The following is a 15,645-nucleotide window of genomic DNA, read 5'->3' on the forward strand; positions in this document are numbered from 1 at the left end:
ACTGCTTGGCACCATGGACATCTGGCGTTCTTCAAGATACTGCACTCTACCCCTTTTCTGAGAAGCTGCAAACCTCCAGAATGCCTGCTTGCTGTCCCTTTCTTGTCTTCTTTTAACTTGCTTCCCTTTCTCCTCTTTTCTCATGAAGGCAACTAGAGAAGGGAAAGGCAATCTTGCTCCTTCCCTCACCTCGGCCCACAGAATCAAGCTATTCTATTGTGTGATTCCCATCCCTATACGCAGTTATTTCCTGAGAAAGAAAAAAGAAGGCCAAGTAGAGCCAACCCAAGAGAAGAAGAAAATTTAAATCCTCTCAGTGCTCCCATTAAGTTTTGAATTGTGGTTTTACTGCCTTCCTTTACTTCAGCCTTCGTCCATTTCTAGCTGGCATTTTTATTTACAACCCAAATTTTCCTTTATTGACAGTGGCTTTAAAAAGCTGCAACACAGTTCTGCATCCACTGAAGACAAGACCGCCACAGAAAATATCACTTCCTAACAATGAGAAAAAGCTGCATAATTCCACAAAATCACAACTTGTATCGAGCCGGTCGGACAGCTAAGATTACAAGGCAACCAGGTGGACTAATTTAGAGAATGACATGGACCTCCAAGGAGAGATGGGACACACAAACTGTCACCTCTGGCAGAGTGCTCTAGGAGGAAAGAGCCATCATAAAAGCAGGGAAGAAAAAAACAGCTGAAATGTTAATGAATCCTAAAGGGCAAGTATGTGCTAGCATGGAATCCCTGGGAGCCTCTCTCAAGCTTCTTTTCCCATCGGCTTCCAGTGGGTACTCACGAGAAGGATGAAGGGGAGGGTCTGAGACTGAAGAGTGATTCTTTATTTGGGCACAGGCAAGAAACCCATCCTCTTCCCACAACTTTGTTCCACATTAAGCAAGAGCTTTCAACCACTGGGAGGGGAGCAGAAAACCTTCCCACTCCCAAGATCCAAGCAAAAAGATCCATGGATTCTTGAGAAGGGCAGAAGCAAAAGCTATCTACCCCTGATGGAAGGACAACAGACTCAGGCCCAGAATCCAGTGCTGACACAAAGAAGAAATCTGCTGCCACTCAGCGAGGGGCAGGATGCTCTCTCCCACCAAGACACCCACAGACACAAGGCAGAGATCGGCTGCTGTGAAGAGGAGCAAGGAACCAGGACAAAGCCCAGGTCCCAAGGTGTGGACCCACAAGGCCCGCCCAAGACTGAGACTGGACCAGGAAAGCTGACGACCTCACCACCAAAGCGACCACATTACACCGAGCACCGAGCAAAATGAGCACCAACGTGGAGAGAGATCCCCTCAGCGGAACAGGTGTGGCACGTCTGTCGAAGGCTAAGGACGGGGTTTAGACAGTGGGAAAACCCTCTGGCACACCAGGCCAACTAAGCATAAGGTGACTACGGTCCACCACTGGACAACGCTGGAGTCTGGCAGGCTGAAGGTAACTACAGCCACCAGGAGCCCAAACCCCCCCCCCAAACTCCTTATCAACAACAGTTCCTGTCATCTGCTAACAAGCTTACTCGAACCCTCACATCGATGACCTTACAAAAGAAAAAGTGTCCAACATGAAACCAAAATTATGACGTATTTTAAAAACTAAGGAAAAACAACCCACTGTCAGGATAAAGCAACTTACAGAACTAGACAGCTATGACTCACATATTGGAACACGCAGACTGAGATTTTAAAATAGCTATGATTAATATGTAAAAGGTGCTCACTAAAAGAAGAATAAAATGCAGGAAAAGATGGAAAAAATCATGGAAACTGTAGGAAACAAATTCTAGAAATAAAAATGTATATCAGAAGTAAAGGTTTCCTTTGACAGGCTGATGAGGAGATAGGATACATTTAAAGAAAAGAATCCGTAAACTTAAAGACTGGTCAAAAGAAATTATCCAAAGAGAAAGGAGAATTTTTTTTTAAGTATCCAGGAACTGTAGAACAATATCAAATAGTCTGATATGCATGTAATTAGAGTACCAGAGGAGGAGGAGAGAGAAAAAAGTGCCAAGGTAATTAAAAAAGAAAAAGGATAGCTTTTTTAACACATAGTGCTGGAAATTTAGATGTCCATATAAAAAAGTAAACCTTGACTTTTACCTCACACCAGATACAAAAATTACCTCAAAATGTGTCATATAACTAAATGTAAAGCTTAAAACTATGTAATTTCTAGAAAAAAAAAAAAACAAGAACATATTTGTATTCTTGGTTTTAGAATCCTGACACCCATAAGAGAAAAAAATTTGATTAAGTTGAATTTCATGAAAATTAAAAACTTCTGATCTTCTAAAGCACATGTTTGATAAAAAGCTTGTATCCCCAATATATTCGATTATAGATCAATAACAGAAAGATAGGTAACGTGAGTTGAAAAATGGGGGAATGATTTGAACAGACATTTCACCAAAGATATACAGACGCCAAAGAAACACTTGAAAAGGTGTTCAACATTAGGAATCACTAGGGAAGTGAGAATTAAAGCTACAAGAAGGTACCACTATATACGAACTCAAATTGCTAAAATTACAAAGACTGATACTAAGTGCTGATAGGCTGTGGAATAACTAAAACTTTCCTATATTGTTGACTGGAATGCAAAATGGCACAGTCACTTCTGAAACAGCTAGAGGGATTTTTCTTAAATAACGTTAAGCATACAGTTGCTATGCTTACCACGTGATCCAATAATCCTACTTGTAGTAATTTACCCAAGAAAAATGAAAATATAAATCTGTACAAAGACCCATTAATCAGTGACTACAACAGCTTTGCTAATATAGCCCAAAACTATCGATAACCCAAGTGTTCATCAACTGGTGAATGGATAAACACATTGTGGTACATCCACACGATGGAATTCTACTCAGTAATAAAAAAGAACAAACTACTGATATGGGAAAAGCAGGCAGGAATCTCAAAGACTTTATGCTAAATGAAAGAAGCCTGAAATGAAAGTTTACATATTGGACAACTTGATTTACATACTATGAGAAAAGAAAAACCCTGGAACAGAAATCAGATCAGCAGTTGTCAAGGGCTGCAGGTAAGGAGAGTCCAAAGGAACACTCTTTCAGATGTTGGATATACTCTGCATTGTGACCGTGGTCATGGTTACATGATTGTATACAGTTGTTGAAATTTATTAAACCATAAATTTCAAGAGAGTGAATTTTACTGAGTATTACTTACACCTCAGTAAGCCTAACCAAAATAAATAAATAGATAGATAGTACTACAGACAGCTTACTTGACAACTATATCATAAATAAATATTCATTTAAAAAAAAAAAAGCTGCTCAACTTAAAAAAAATAGTATTACAGCAAAAGGAATGTGCTTGGTCAAGTGTGTATCCACATAGAAAAAATTAATCTTGACCCTTTACTTCACATCATACACAATACAATCAATTTCAGATGTATTATAGATCAAAATGTAAAAATAAAATCATACAGCTTTCAGAAGAAAACAGAAAACATCTTTCTGATCTTGGAATAACGCCAAAATTTCTTAAATAGAACAGGAGTGCCAACCACAAAAGAAAAAAAATGAATAATTTATATCATTTTAAAGGAATTTCTGCTCATTAAAAACTGGAAGATAAACCACAGGAAAAAGAGGAGATATTTACAATATATATAAACTGGCAAAGACTCAAATCCAGAATACTTATTATTAAAAATGTCTACAATTCAATAAGAAAGACAATTCACTAAGACAACCCAATTTTATTTCCAAAAGACTTGAATAAGCACCTCAAGTTTTTTAAGATTTGAAAAGGATTTTCATAAACAAGATATACAAATCGTCAATTAATATATGAAGATGTACCCAACTTCATTAGTCGACAGGGAAATGCAAGTTAAAACTACAACTTGATATTATACGCCTACCAGCAGAGCTTAAATTAAAAAAACAATCCAACAAAAACAAAAAATACCTTGTATTGGCAAAAATATAGAAAATCAGAACTATCACACACTCCTGATTGGCAGTTAAATTTTTAAATTAATGCAACCATTTTGGAAAACTCTTTGATAGTATTTGCTGAAGCGGAACATACACCTACCCCAAGACCCAGAAATTCCCCTCCTGCATACAAAGCCAACAGAAATGTGTCTATAGAGCCACAAACAAAACTTACCAAAACTGACTCAGGAAGAAATAGAAAACCTAGATAAATCAGAAGTTAAAACACAGGGTAAAAATTCCTCCCTCAAAGAAAACAACATGCCCAAACTGGTTCATCATTAAGTTTCATCACACCTTCAAGGAACCAGTAATTCTAATATTTTGAAAACCATTCCTGAAGAGGAAAATACCAGACAGGAAAATTTTGGCCAATCTTGGGACTAAAATTTAGCAAACTATATCTCGCTGAGTATAGAAAGGATAATGCACCATGATCAAGTTTGGTTTTATCTTAGCAATGCAAGCTAGCTTAACATCCTAAAATTAATTAAAGTCAATTACCATGAACAAGATTTTTATCAAGGGATAACAATCATTTGATCACCTCAGTAGGTTAGAAAAGCATTTAATAAAATTCAACATGCAGGTGAAATAATTCACTTTGAACAAACTAGGAATAGGAGAGAAACTTCTTAACCTGATAAAGAATATTATTAAAGTAACACCATCAAATTATGTCCCATAATTGATTTGACACAACTTAACTACTGTTGCACGTTTAGATTCTTTCCTCTTTATTTGGCTATTATAATTTGTGCTGTGATAAACAGCTTTGTGCATGTTGATAAAGTTGCCTAACCTCCCTGTGCCTTAATTTCCTCATGTGCAAGATGAAAATAAAGCAGCACCTGACTCAGAAGGCTATGGCAAGGCTCAAATAAGATGTTGGATTTAGGTCTTAGGGAGTCTTGGAAGAAAAGTATGGCTTATAAATCTGAAAAATCTTATTCTATATTTACCTGGTGGCAGATTTCTCAAAGCACACCGTAGGCTCAAGTCAGAAGAAGTCACTCTGTCAAAAACAAATAAAGTTATTGTCTTAGGTTATCAGGAACCAAGGATGTAATATCTGAGGAATGCAACCGATGACGGGAAATACCACGTGCTCCGGGATTCCCCTGCACCATTTGGACTTCTGCCCATCCCGGCTTCCTTCCCCCAGTCAAGTGAGGATGACTACTATCATACTCTTTTCATCTGCCCTTGACCTACAGCACTCCAATTCTGCCCAGCAGCCAGAATGACAATTCTAAAATTTGAGCATGGCACGCTATACCTCTCCTGGAACCCCTTCCACAACTTCCTCTTACTCTTGGGATAAAGGCCAACCTCCTTGCCATGTCTTCTAAAGGCCCTTCATCATCTGCTGCCCACCTACTTCTCTAGCTTTGTTTCTCATCTCTGTTACCACTGTCTGTGCTCCAGCTACACTGGACTTCCTTCAGCTTCTCCTTCGTTGCCACCTCCCTGCTTTTATACACACGGCTCTCCCTTTCCTACTCCCTTCCCCACTCCCTCCCCCTTCCCCACTCACCTCCACATGACTAACTCCTACTGGTCCTTCCATTCTCCACTCAAGTGTCACTTCTTCAGCCAGGCCATCCGCTCCCCTTGACTATCTTAAATTCCTCTATTTACTCTCCCAAAGAAGCCTGCACTTTTCTCTAACATCATGCATGCAACTACTTACTCAGTATATCTCGTCTTCTCTGTGAGCCCAGGGATCACAGTTATTTTGTTTACAGCTATATCCTTATGCCTTGCCTAGCACTGGTCTCACAGTAAAAACTTAATAAATATGTATAGAGTAAAAGAATTACTAAACTCCCTCCTCATTCCTGAGCTTTCTAACTCATCTTTTGATTCATGCTGCTAATTTAACAGACTTCCTCGTTCACTACCACATACCATCAATTGTTAAGGTTCACTGATTGTACAGACAATGCTGTTTTATAGAACAGTAAGAAAAAAAATGGCTGAAAATTAAATTGTGATACAATACTAACATTTAGAACTTTTATTTTATACTTATTGAAAGAGATCTCTATTAGACTTATGTAAGACCTGAGTTTTATTATACCCATCAAAAAGGAGAGTATGAAAATGTAAGTGAAATAAATTGGTTAGGTATGCAAATTTACTTTGGTTTAGGCATTCAGTCGGAAGCCACTCTTCAAATGACAGTTGACATAATATCCAATGAGTGTGTTTTCCCACACAATATTGTCCTCTATGCCACCAAAGCCTTTAGTAATGCAGCATTTCCTTTTTTTTAAAGTTTATTTATTTTGAGAAAGAGAGAGAGTGCATGCACATGCACGTGGGAAAAGGGCAGAGAGAGAAAGAGAGAGAGAGAGAATCTCAAGGAGGCCCCGCCCTGTCAGCACCGAAACCCACGTGGGGCTCGAACTCACGAACCATGAGATTATGACCCTAAGCAGAAATCAAAGAGTCGGACGCTTAACCAACTGAGCCACCCAGGCGCCCCAGCAATGCAGCATGTTTTAAAAGTGTTCAAGTATTGTATCTGGGATCTTCTTCTGAGCTTCGGATGCTTTTCCACAAGTGTTGGTGTTGGCAAGAAGATCTTACTAATAGATGCCAGGAGATTTCAGTCAACACCTAGGACTTACATTCCTTTCTCAGATGGTCATCAAATGGATCGCTGACTGAAACAACGAGGGGTTTCCGTTGTCTTGTCCTGCTACCAGAACTACCAAGTTCACACGTGCCCAGGCAATGCAACTACAGCACAAATACCACTGGACCAATTGCAACAAAAGATGCATTTGGTTGTAGACACATTCCGGTATCAGAGTCTCAAAATGTGAGAAAAATAAAACTCGACTCAGAAGCAATGAAACATGAGAGGTTAAAAAAAGACTCTTCAGAGAACTTAGGAAAGTCAATAAAGCAAGAACGCAAATAAATAAAAGGAATAAAAGTCAATAAAAGGAAGAATGCAAATTCTCTCTCTCTCTCTCTCTCTCTCTCTCTCTCTCACACACACACACACACACACACACACACACGCACAAAAGCATGATCAGAAATTTTGACTTCTCACACACTGAAGTATGGAAATGAGTGCTCAAGGCACTGGCCTGGGAAGGCAGGGGGCAAATTTGGCCCCACTCCACCAGCCAGGTCCTGGCATAGTTGCCTCCACCCTGGAGGAAGAAGGCAATTCCTGACTTTCCACCAGCCCAGCCGTGCCCTCATGGACAGAGTCCTCCCCGAGGTGTGTCCTCTCCCTAACTACTTTTAACCTCTAACTTTTTACCTATTAAAATACTTTTTCTTCCCTTATTCTGTGTGTATGATTTTTAAAAAAGAGACCTGCCCGCTTAAAGTTTTAGCTGTATAATACAGTGCCGTTAACTATAGGTACCATGTTGTACGGCAGATCTCTAGAAGCCGTCCACCTTGCATGATTGAAACTTACATCCATTGAACAGCAACTTCCCTTTTCCACCTCCCCCAGCCTCTGGCAATGATCACTCTAGCTTCTGCTGTACGAGTGTGACTGCTTTAGACACTTCTGATTAAGTAGAATCATGCAAGCCTGGCTTATTTCACTTCACAGAATGTCCTCAGGGTTCATCCGTGTTGCTGCAAATGACAGGATTTCCTTCTTTTTTAAGGCTGAGTACTACTCCATGGTATGTATATACCATGTAAAATATCATTTTTAAGGACACCACTTTTAAGTTAAAGGAAAATCCTTAGAAACGTGCCATCACATTAGAGCAGAGCAGACTATAGTGCCAGGGGTTTCCTCATCCCCACGCCAGTATTCCAGCATCTTGGGGTCTCAATTTGTGAATGCTCATCAATGGCAGAGAAAAGGAGGAAAAAAGAGACACCACCAAATAAGCCAGTGGGCGTCTCTGTGCCCCAGTTTCCTCACCTGTAAAATGGTCATAGTCAGGGTTCCAGGAGGAAGGAGATTACACACTCGAATGGGCGTTTTTTTTTTTTTTAATATATGAAATTTATTGTCAGATTGGTTTCCATACAACACCCAGTGCTCCTCCCAAAAGGTGCCCTCCTCAATACCCATCACCCACCCTCCCCTCCCTCCCACCCCCCATCAACCCTCAGTTTGTTCTCAGTTTTTAACAGTCTCTTATGCTTTGGCTCTCTCCCACTCTAACCTCTTTTTTTTTTGAATGGGCGTTTTAATGAAGGGGATTATTTACAAGGCATGGACAGGGTTAAGGAAACTGCCAAGGGATAAAGTAGGTACCTCCTATTGACCAAATCTGAAGAGAAGCCAGAGGGCAGATAAGCCCATTGATGTAATTCCTGGAGATGAGCGTCCCAAGGCTGAAAACAATGTTGAGAAGGAGATGACAGAGAATTTGGGGATGGCAGAGAATAAACACCCAGCACACGTCATCTCTGAGTTCCCATAGAATTCTAATATTCTGTGACCATTCTGGTACAGAATTAAGCTTTATAACAGCAAGAAAAAAATTCTGTTTACTTCAAAGATTTGAGGATAATCCACTAGGATGCATTTTTTCATCCCTCTGTCTGCTTAGCCCAGATAACAGCACTCATTTGCTGCTCCTGGAAACAGCTCATATTAAGAACATCACACTAAGCAGTCCCTGTTTTCCTTTAACTGAGCTCTTACAAATGTAGTGGGATTCCGTTTGGAGCTAGTAATTGATGTTCCTCCTCCTCGTCTTAGCCCCTGAGACCCTCCCCTTTTCCGGAAGGAGGATCCTGTAGCATCCACGACCTCACAGATGAGATGTTCCAGCAGGAGCCGAGAAAAGGCTTTTGGCTTTCTAAAGCCCAGCACTTAGTCTCAGAGCACAGACAACAGAGCCAGAGCAATGTTTACCACCTGCTCCAGCCCCCAACCCCACACCCAGACCAGAAGATTATTTTGTGGGGAGAAAGTGTAGAGAGAAAGGACCGAGCAGACATTGTGGTTCCTGAGCATGGGGCTCCCACAGCCTTTCCCCACAAGCTGAGACAGTAAATGGTTAAGTACCCCATGGGTTATTTCCCTCTTCTCACTCACAACTCATTTTCAAATCTCCCCTGCTTTCCCTGGCTGGGCCAGGCTCCAGGTACCACCTTGCCCACCGCACGCCCGCCCTCCAGCAGCGGCGAAGGCTACAGGCCTCGGGAGTCACGGGGTGTTCAGTCCTAGGACACAAGTGTGAGATTTCTAACTTCAGAAATCAAGGATCCTTTCAAAAGTCTCATCTGGATCAGTGGTTGCTTCTAGAGAAGTTCCTGGTATCACCTGTTTTAAGGACTCAGGCAAAGGTGCTGTCCAGTTTCTAGCATCTGTCCTTTCCGGCATTTCGAGGCAATGCCATGCTCCAAAGTGCATGGGGTTTTGCTGAAACTGTTCTACAGATGTCCAGCTGGGCGGAGGCAGCCATTAGAGAGATGTCACACAGTGGCGTGAAAGCTCTCTCAGAATAGAGGAGAGTCACGCTGAGTTAGAATGAAAACCCATTTGGAAAAAAACAGAAATACGTGTTCTGAGAAAAACACATCTTTCCTTCTTTCAAAGGAGTTAGGTTATTTCCAAGTGGCTTCATGATGTGAAAAAAGACTAACTTCTGGCAAACAAACTAAAAGCAGGAGGGAGGCTGCCATTCTGCCCATTTGAAAGGGGGAGTCTAGGTGGGCTGGAGGGTTCAATAATTATCTGATTGACTGTGGCCAAATTGCCTCACCTCTCTGTGTCTCGTTTTCCTCATGTGCAAAAATACCAGGGGTCTGGATTAAGAGAATTACTGAGGTCCTTTCCAACTCTAAGAATATATGACTTTCGAGCTGGAAAAGAGACTTTCCAGTTCAGAGTCCAGGGATTTGCTATTGAAAAATGAAGCAATGTAAGAGGAAACGCCATTATCAGCCAACGGGCTGTAGTCTGACAAATAACAGAAAAGAAATGCTCTGTGGAGCCTGTCACTTGACACGTTATAGCTGCATTCCCAGCGTGGATGATACCATACAAATGGGTTATTCCATGCATCTCGAGAATGCCCCGACCATATTAGGAACTCTCCTAAGTGGCTCCTCTCCTCTGTAACATTACACAGTGCCGTTCCTGACATGGCCATTTCAGTCAGCTTCAGACTCAACTCTAGATGAAAATATTACAGTTGGATGATTTGTCAAGTGCTAAGTCTAATCCTTGCAGCTCTTTTTCCAGAGTCCTTAAAAAGAAGAGTGCCAGATGTTAGACTTGTATATTTAATGGGAAACTGAATGGGGAAACAAAACAAAACAAAACAAAACGCAGCAAGCCTCGTTGTAATATTTAACTGTTTTTGAAAACCCACCATCTAAACAAACCAAAAATAACATATTTTCAAAACTGTGACAAAGTCAAATGTCTCTTAAGTACAAAAAATAAGTCTGTCATGGGCCATTCAGAATAAAGCAATCTGTCAGTTGTAAAATGCAAGCACTCCTTTATAAGTAGTTTGCATGCTTCCAACTCTCTCAATAAAAACCATGTTAACATATCAAAAATATCCAGAGAGAATTTCATCAATGTCAGAAAACACTAGCTAATCAGTTACTTAGGTGACATCAGGCTGGATCTCCCACAAGCACTTAGCACTTATCAGGGATAAATATAACTCATCATCTATTGCCCAAGCTGGTCCCCTTCTTGCTATCCCTTTCCACTCATCACACCAGCCAGGATACTGGACATCATTTAATACTCCTCTCATTGATAACCAAGTTCTATAGATTGCACCTGCTGAGCGTCTCGGTCTCCTATCCTCGTCCCTACTGTCCCTCCCCAAGTCAAGCCTTCACCCTCTATCTACTGGACAATTTCAAAGTCTCTTAGCCTTTCATGTCATCAATTAATTCATCCATCCTCGACATTTATCTTTTTCAAAGATAAATGACATTTGACATGTCATTTCCCTGTCCATACCCACTCTTCAATGGGTTACTTACAGAAAGAACCTAAACTTCAGCATAGTGTCCCCCCTCACACCATGTGCTCCAACCTGGTCACAACTGCTTAGTTTTCCACTGATTGTGATATCCAGGTCTCTGTGTCCTAGCCAACCATCTCCTCCCCATCCCACCTCCAAAAGGGTCCATCTAATAATTCTGCTTCTTGGGAGATGAAAACTCCTCCCTGGGCCTGTGCAGTCCATTCCCTCCCACTCTCTTCACCTGACACTGCCCTCCTTCACCGCTGCTCAGATCCGGCTGTCCCAGCCCTCTGTAGGGTCTGCCTCGCTCCTTCAGGCAGCCATTGGTACATGTTGAGGCCCTTTCCTAACTACTCTCCACTTGCCTAACATGAACTCATTCTTTGGCTCTCAAGGTCAGTGTGATTTCCCCTGAGAGACTTTCCCCGACCTCTCAAAAGAAAATCTGGTTCTTCTGCTACATACTATGCAGCCTACTATTCTTTTCCCCTATTGCAGTCAATCACAACCAACGGTTACGTGTTCATTATTGTGGTTATTAATTCCAAACCCATCGCCCTCCATGGACACCGACCTCTATGAAGTAGAGACACTTCAGGTCCAAAATTTCCCCCCAGAGGCTAGCACAGTGCCTAGCACACAATAAAAGTTTTTAGACCAATTCATGGTATTGCCAGCTTCACTTGCTTTGCACAAAGCTCCTTTCACTCCTCCCCGAGTCCCCACATCTTCAAGCTACTGGGTTGGGTGGGCTCCAGGGAGGAAGTTTGGCCTTTCTAAAGCCTCAGGACCAACTTCCAGAGCCCCCACCTCTCCTCCCACCTCTCCTTTACTCCAACCCATTAACTCATCTCAGATTGTTCATCCTTCGATTATACAAAGCAGGGAGCAAATCTGGCAAAGGTGGAACGATCTTTAGAGAATCAAGGAGGAAGAAGAAACTTAGTGGGTAAAAGCAAAATTCTCTGAGGGGGAGAGGAGCGGAATTTCATACACTGCATGTTAACGGTATGTGTTGCTTGTGCATACACACGTGCACCCACATACAAACACGCAGGCAGAGAGACTATGCACGATTAAAAGAGGTGGAAGAGACAATGGCTCCAAAACCTATTTAAGAACACAACAGGGACTGTGTATTAGGTGGTTTAGGAATTACTGTTAATTGTCTTGGGTATAATCATGATATTGCGGTTATGTGGAATAATGTCCCCATTCACTTGAGAAGTATTTGGGGGTGACGTATCACGGCATTCTCAACCTGTATTCAGGTGAGTCAGAAAAGAATGTGCACATTTATAGAAAAAACTTGCTCAAACACAAACTTCATCCGATGTGTGTATATATGGAACAAGCAAGAACGAGAAAGCGCGTGTAGCAAAATGAGATTGTGACTATGTACTATTCTGTCAACTTTTCTGTCAGTTGGTTTTAAAAATAAAAACGAATGAAAAATAAATAAATAATAAGTAAGGAAATAAAGGCCCTTTCACATGTGCACTAAATATCCCCCACAACGCCAAATATTCTTATAAGCTCTCGCTGCACTGACCTGAGGGGGAAACAACACCCACAGCCCTTCGTGTTGGGAGCGATTATTTACTAAGCCCTCAGGGAACGCAGCTTTCGGATGGAAAAGTAAGAGCTTCTGGGCAGTGCCTGGAGGAGGACTAGCCCTGGAGGAATCAAGATAACCTCTTGAGCATTTCCTGATGGCCTCAGCACAGCGGCCCCTGCACAAGACAGTCTGCCTTCTTCTTTGCCCTTATACCTCCCCTCCTGATAAATGACCAAGATTCAAACATGAATATGACGCAGCCCCAATCCTCCACTTATTTATTCCAAGAATGCCTGCTTAATTTATTGTTCAAATGAAGATACTTTTCAGAGTGAAAGAGGATGCTAACCAGACAGGGTGCTAGGACAGAGCATATACTGGGGCTGTCCCAGGAAATCTGGAGCTGTCTTAGGAACATCTGGATATATGGTCATCCTATTTATTTTCCAGGAGTGGGTATATTAGACACGTAAAATGCTGGCAACAACAATGTTCATTTAACTATGTAACAAAATAATACAAAGCAACTGCCATCGACAAATTGCCTGGACGTTCAAAGGTAGGATAAAGTAATTTCTTTGGAGGAATCAGGAAGAAATTCATGAAGGAGGGCCATTTCACATTGGTCTTAAAAACAAGAATAGTATTTCTGTACGTAGAGATGGAAGGGAAGGGAAGGCCATTCCAAATGGAAATAATTACATGAGCAAAGGCCAAAGTAGGAAAGCATGAGAGTTTACCAGGGAAATTGAAGCAATCTAATGTAGCTGATCTGAAGGGGTGTCCAAAGGAAAAAGAAGAGATGAACCTAGTGAGGTAAATTGGAAGCACAGTGAAAAGTATATACTCAGTCCAATAGGCAACAGAGAGTCACTGAGGGTTTTTGAGAAGGACAGTAATAAGGCTGCAGAGGGCCTTGAATGTCAAGCTAAAGACTTAAGGCCCTCTAAGTCAAGCTAAGACTTAAGGATCAGATAGATCTTTTGTAGAACAATCTTCTACAATAAAACACCCATAAGTATTAACCAGTCTGCAAATAAGAATGATATAAACCAAAAGAAAACTGTCACAGAATGAGAGAAGCTATTTGCAAATGACGTATCAGATAAAGGGCTAGTATCCAAAATCTATAAAGAACTTATCAAACTCAACACCCAAAAAACAAATAATCCAGTGAAAAAATGGGCAAAACACATGAATAAACACTTCTCCAAGGAAGACATCCAGATGGCCGACACATGAAAAAATGCTCAACATCACTCATCATCAGGGAAATACAAATCAAAACCACCATGAGATACAACCTTACACCTGCCAGAATGGCTAACATTAACAACTCAGGCAACAACAATTTTATTTCAATAAATAAAATTTAAAGAAAGTATCTTTTAGGGAAATACAAATCAAAACCACAATGAGATACCACCTTACACCTGTCAGAATGGCTAACATTAACAACTCAGGCAACAACAGAAGTTGGCAAGGATGCGGAGAAAGAGGGTCTCTTTTGCACTGCTGGTGGGAATGCAAACTGGTGCAGCCACTCTGGAAAACAGTATGGAGGGGCCTCAAAAAATTAAAAATAGAACTACCCTATGACCCAGCAATTCCACTACTAGGTATTTATCCAAGGGATACAGGTATGCTGTTTCGAAGGGACATATGCACCCCCATGTTTACAGCAGCACTATCAACAATAGCCAAAGTATGGAAAGAGCCCAAATGTCCATTGATGGATGAATGGATAAAGAAGATGTGGTATATATATACAATGGAGTACTACTCAGCAATCAAAAAGAATGAAATCTTGCCATTTGCAACTACGTGGATGGAACTGGAGGGTATTATGCTAAGTGAAAGTCAGAGAAAGACAAAAATCATATGATTTCACTCATATGAGGACTTTAAGAGACACAACAGATGAACATAAGGGAAGGGAAACAAAAATAATATAAAAACAGGGAGGGGGACAAAACAGAAGAGACTCATAAATGGAGAACAAACTGAGGGTTGCCAGAGGGGTTGTGGGAGGGGGGATGGGCTAATTGGGTAAGGGGCATTAAGGAATCTACTCCTGAAATCATTGTTTCACTACATGCTAACTAATTTGGATGTAAATTTAAAAAAAATAAAAAATAGAATTAAAAAAAAAACAACTGTCACAGACACTGATGTCATAAGCTTCTCAAAACCACCTTTATTCCTTCTGATGGGTGGTTCTGTTTTTGTGTGCTAGGTCAAGTATTACTTCTGGCAAATTTTCTCAGGAGCCCTGTGGCCAAAAAGCCAGTGTCACAGAAACAGAAACGAGAGAGTTAAAATGTTCAGAATTGTCCAAGCTTGAGAAGATGAAAAGAGAAAGCACAGCACTTGAACTAAAGGAAAAGCAGGTTACCAACAGGGGAGGGATGTGATAAATTTCCTTTGAAGATCGGAAATTATGTTTTGAAGGCAAAGCTAATTTTAATGCAAATTCTTCTACCCCCCACACACAAAAAAGCCTGAGGCAATCTCACATTTAATAAGATTAATTATAGTTTTTCCCAAAGGTTAATTTATAGATATGTATTGGATTACATGGAGAATTTTACGGGGAAAAAATTAAGACAGTGTTTTGATCATTTTTAGTTTTATCCCAGATATCTGACAAGAGCACATGCCTCATAGACGAATATGTTATTGTAGAGAAAACTATTAATATCAAATCTTTTCAGCAAAGCAATCTCATTTTCAGAAAGAATGGCCTGACAGGAAGCCAGTGCTCTGGTCTCTAAACACAAAGCCCAGAATATTTGTAAACAGAAAGCACATATGCTCTTTCTATAGAGGGCGTGCCCTGTTCTACAAACACTATTCCCTGGTCAGCTGAGGCCATAAAAGAATGAAGAAAAGGCTGATCTAGAGAAGTAGTTCTTGAATTTTCGATTCATGGAGTTTTATATCTACAAGGACACCCAGGAAAAGTAAGCAGGAGCCAACTTGAAAAGGCTGCCACTGGGCTTTGAGCTTGCAAAATGATAATTGTAACTAAATGAAACCCATTATATGCTTACATCCACAAGGTCACACACGTATATATACCTTTGGAAGATGAAAGGGAACAAATTCATTATTTTGAAACCTGATAAACAAGAAGATCCAAATATTTTTCTTGTCTC

At 40.8% G+C, this 15,645-nt stretch overlaps 1 protein-coding gene across 6 annotated transcripts in view; it reads right to left on the reverse strand.

Moving 5' to 3' along the window:
• NCALD (neurocalcin delta) overlaps positions 1 to 15,645 on the reverse strand; it is a 392,189-nt gene that overhangs the window by 263,533 nt on the left and 113,011 nt on the right. For all 6 annotated transcript variants that reach the window (XM_042973308.1, XM_042973312.1, XM_042973310.1 and 3 more), the window contains exon 2: positions 4,951 to 5,003. The gene's annotated coding sequence lies outside the window, so the exon portion shown is untranslated. The remainder of the gene's footprint in view (positions 1 to 4,950; positions 5,004 to 15,645) is intronic.

This window comes from Panthera tigris, chromosome F2 (assembly GCF_018350195.1).
Source record: "Panthera tigris isolate Pti1 chromosome F2, P.tigris_Pti1_mat1.1, whole genome shotgun sequence".
Taxonomy (NCBI): Eukaryota; Metazoa; Chordata; class Mammalia; order Carnivora; family Felidae; genus Panthera; species Panthera tigris.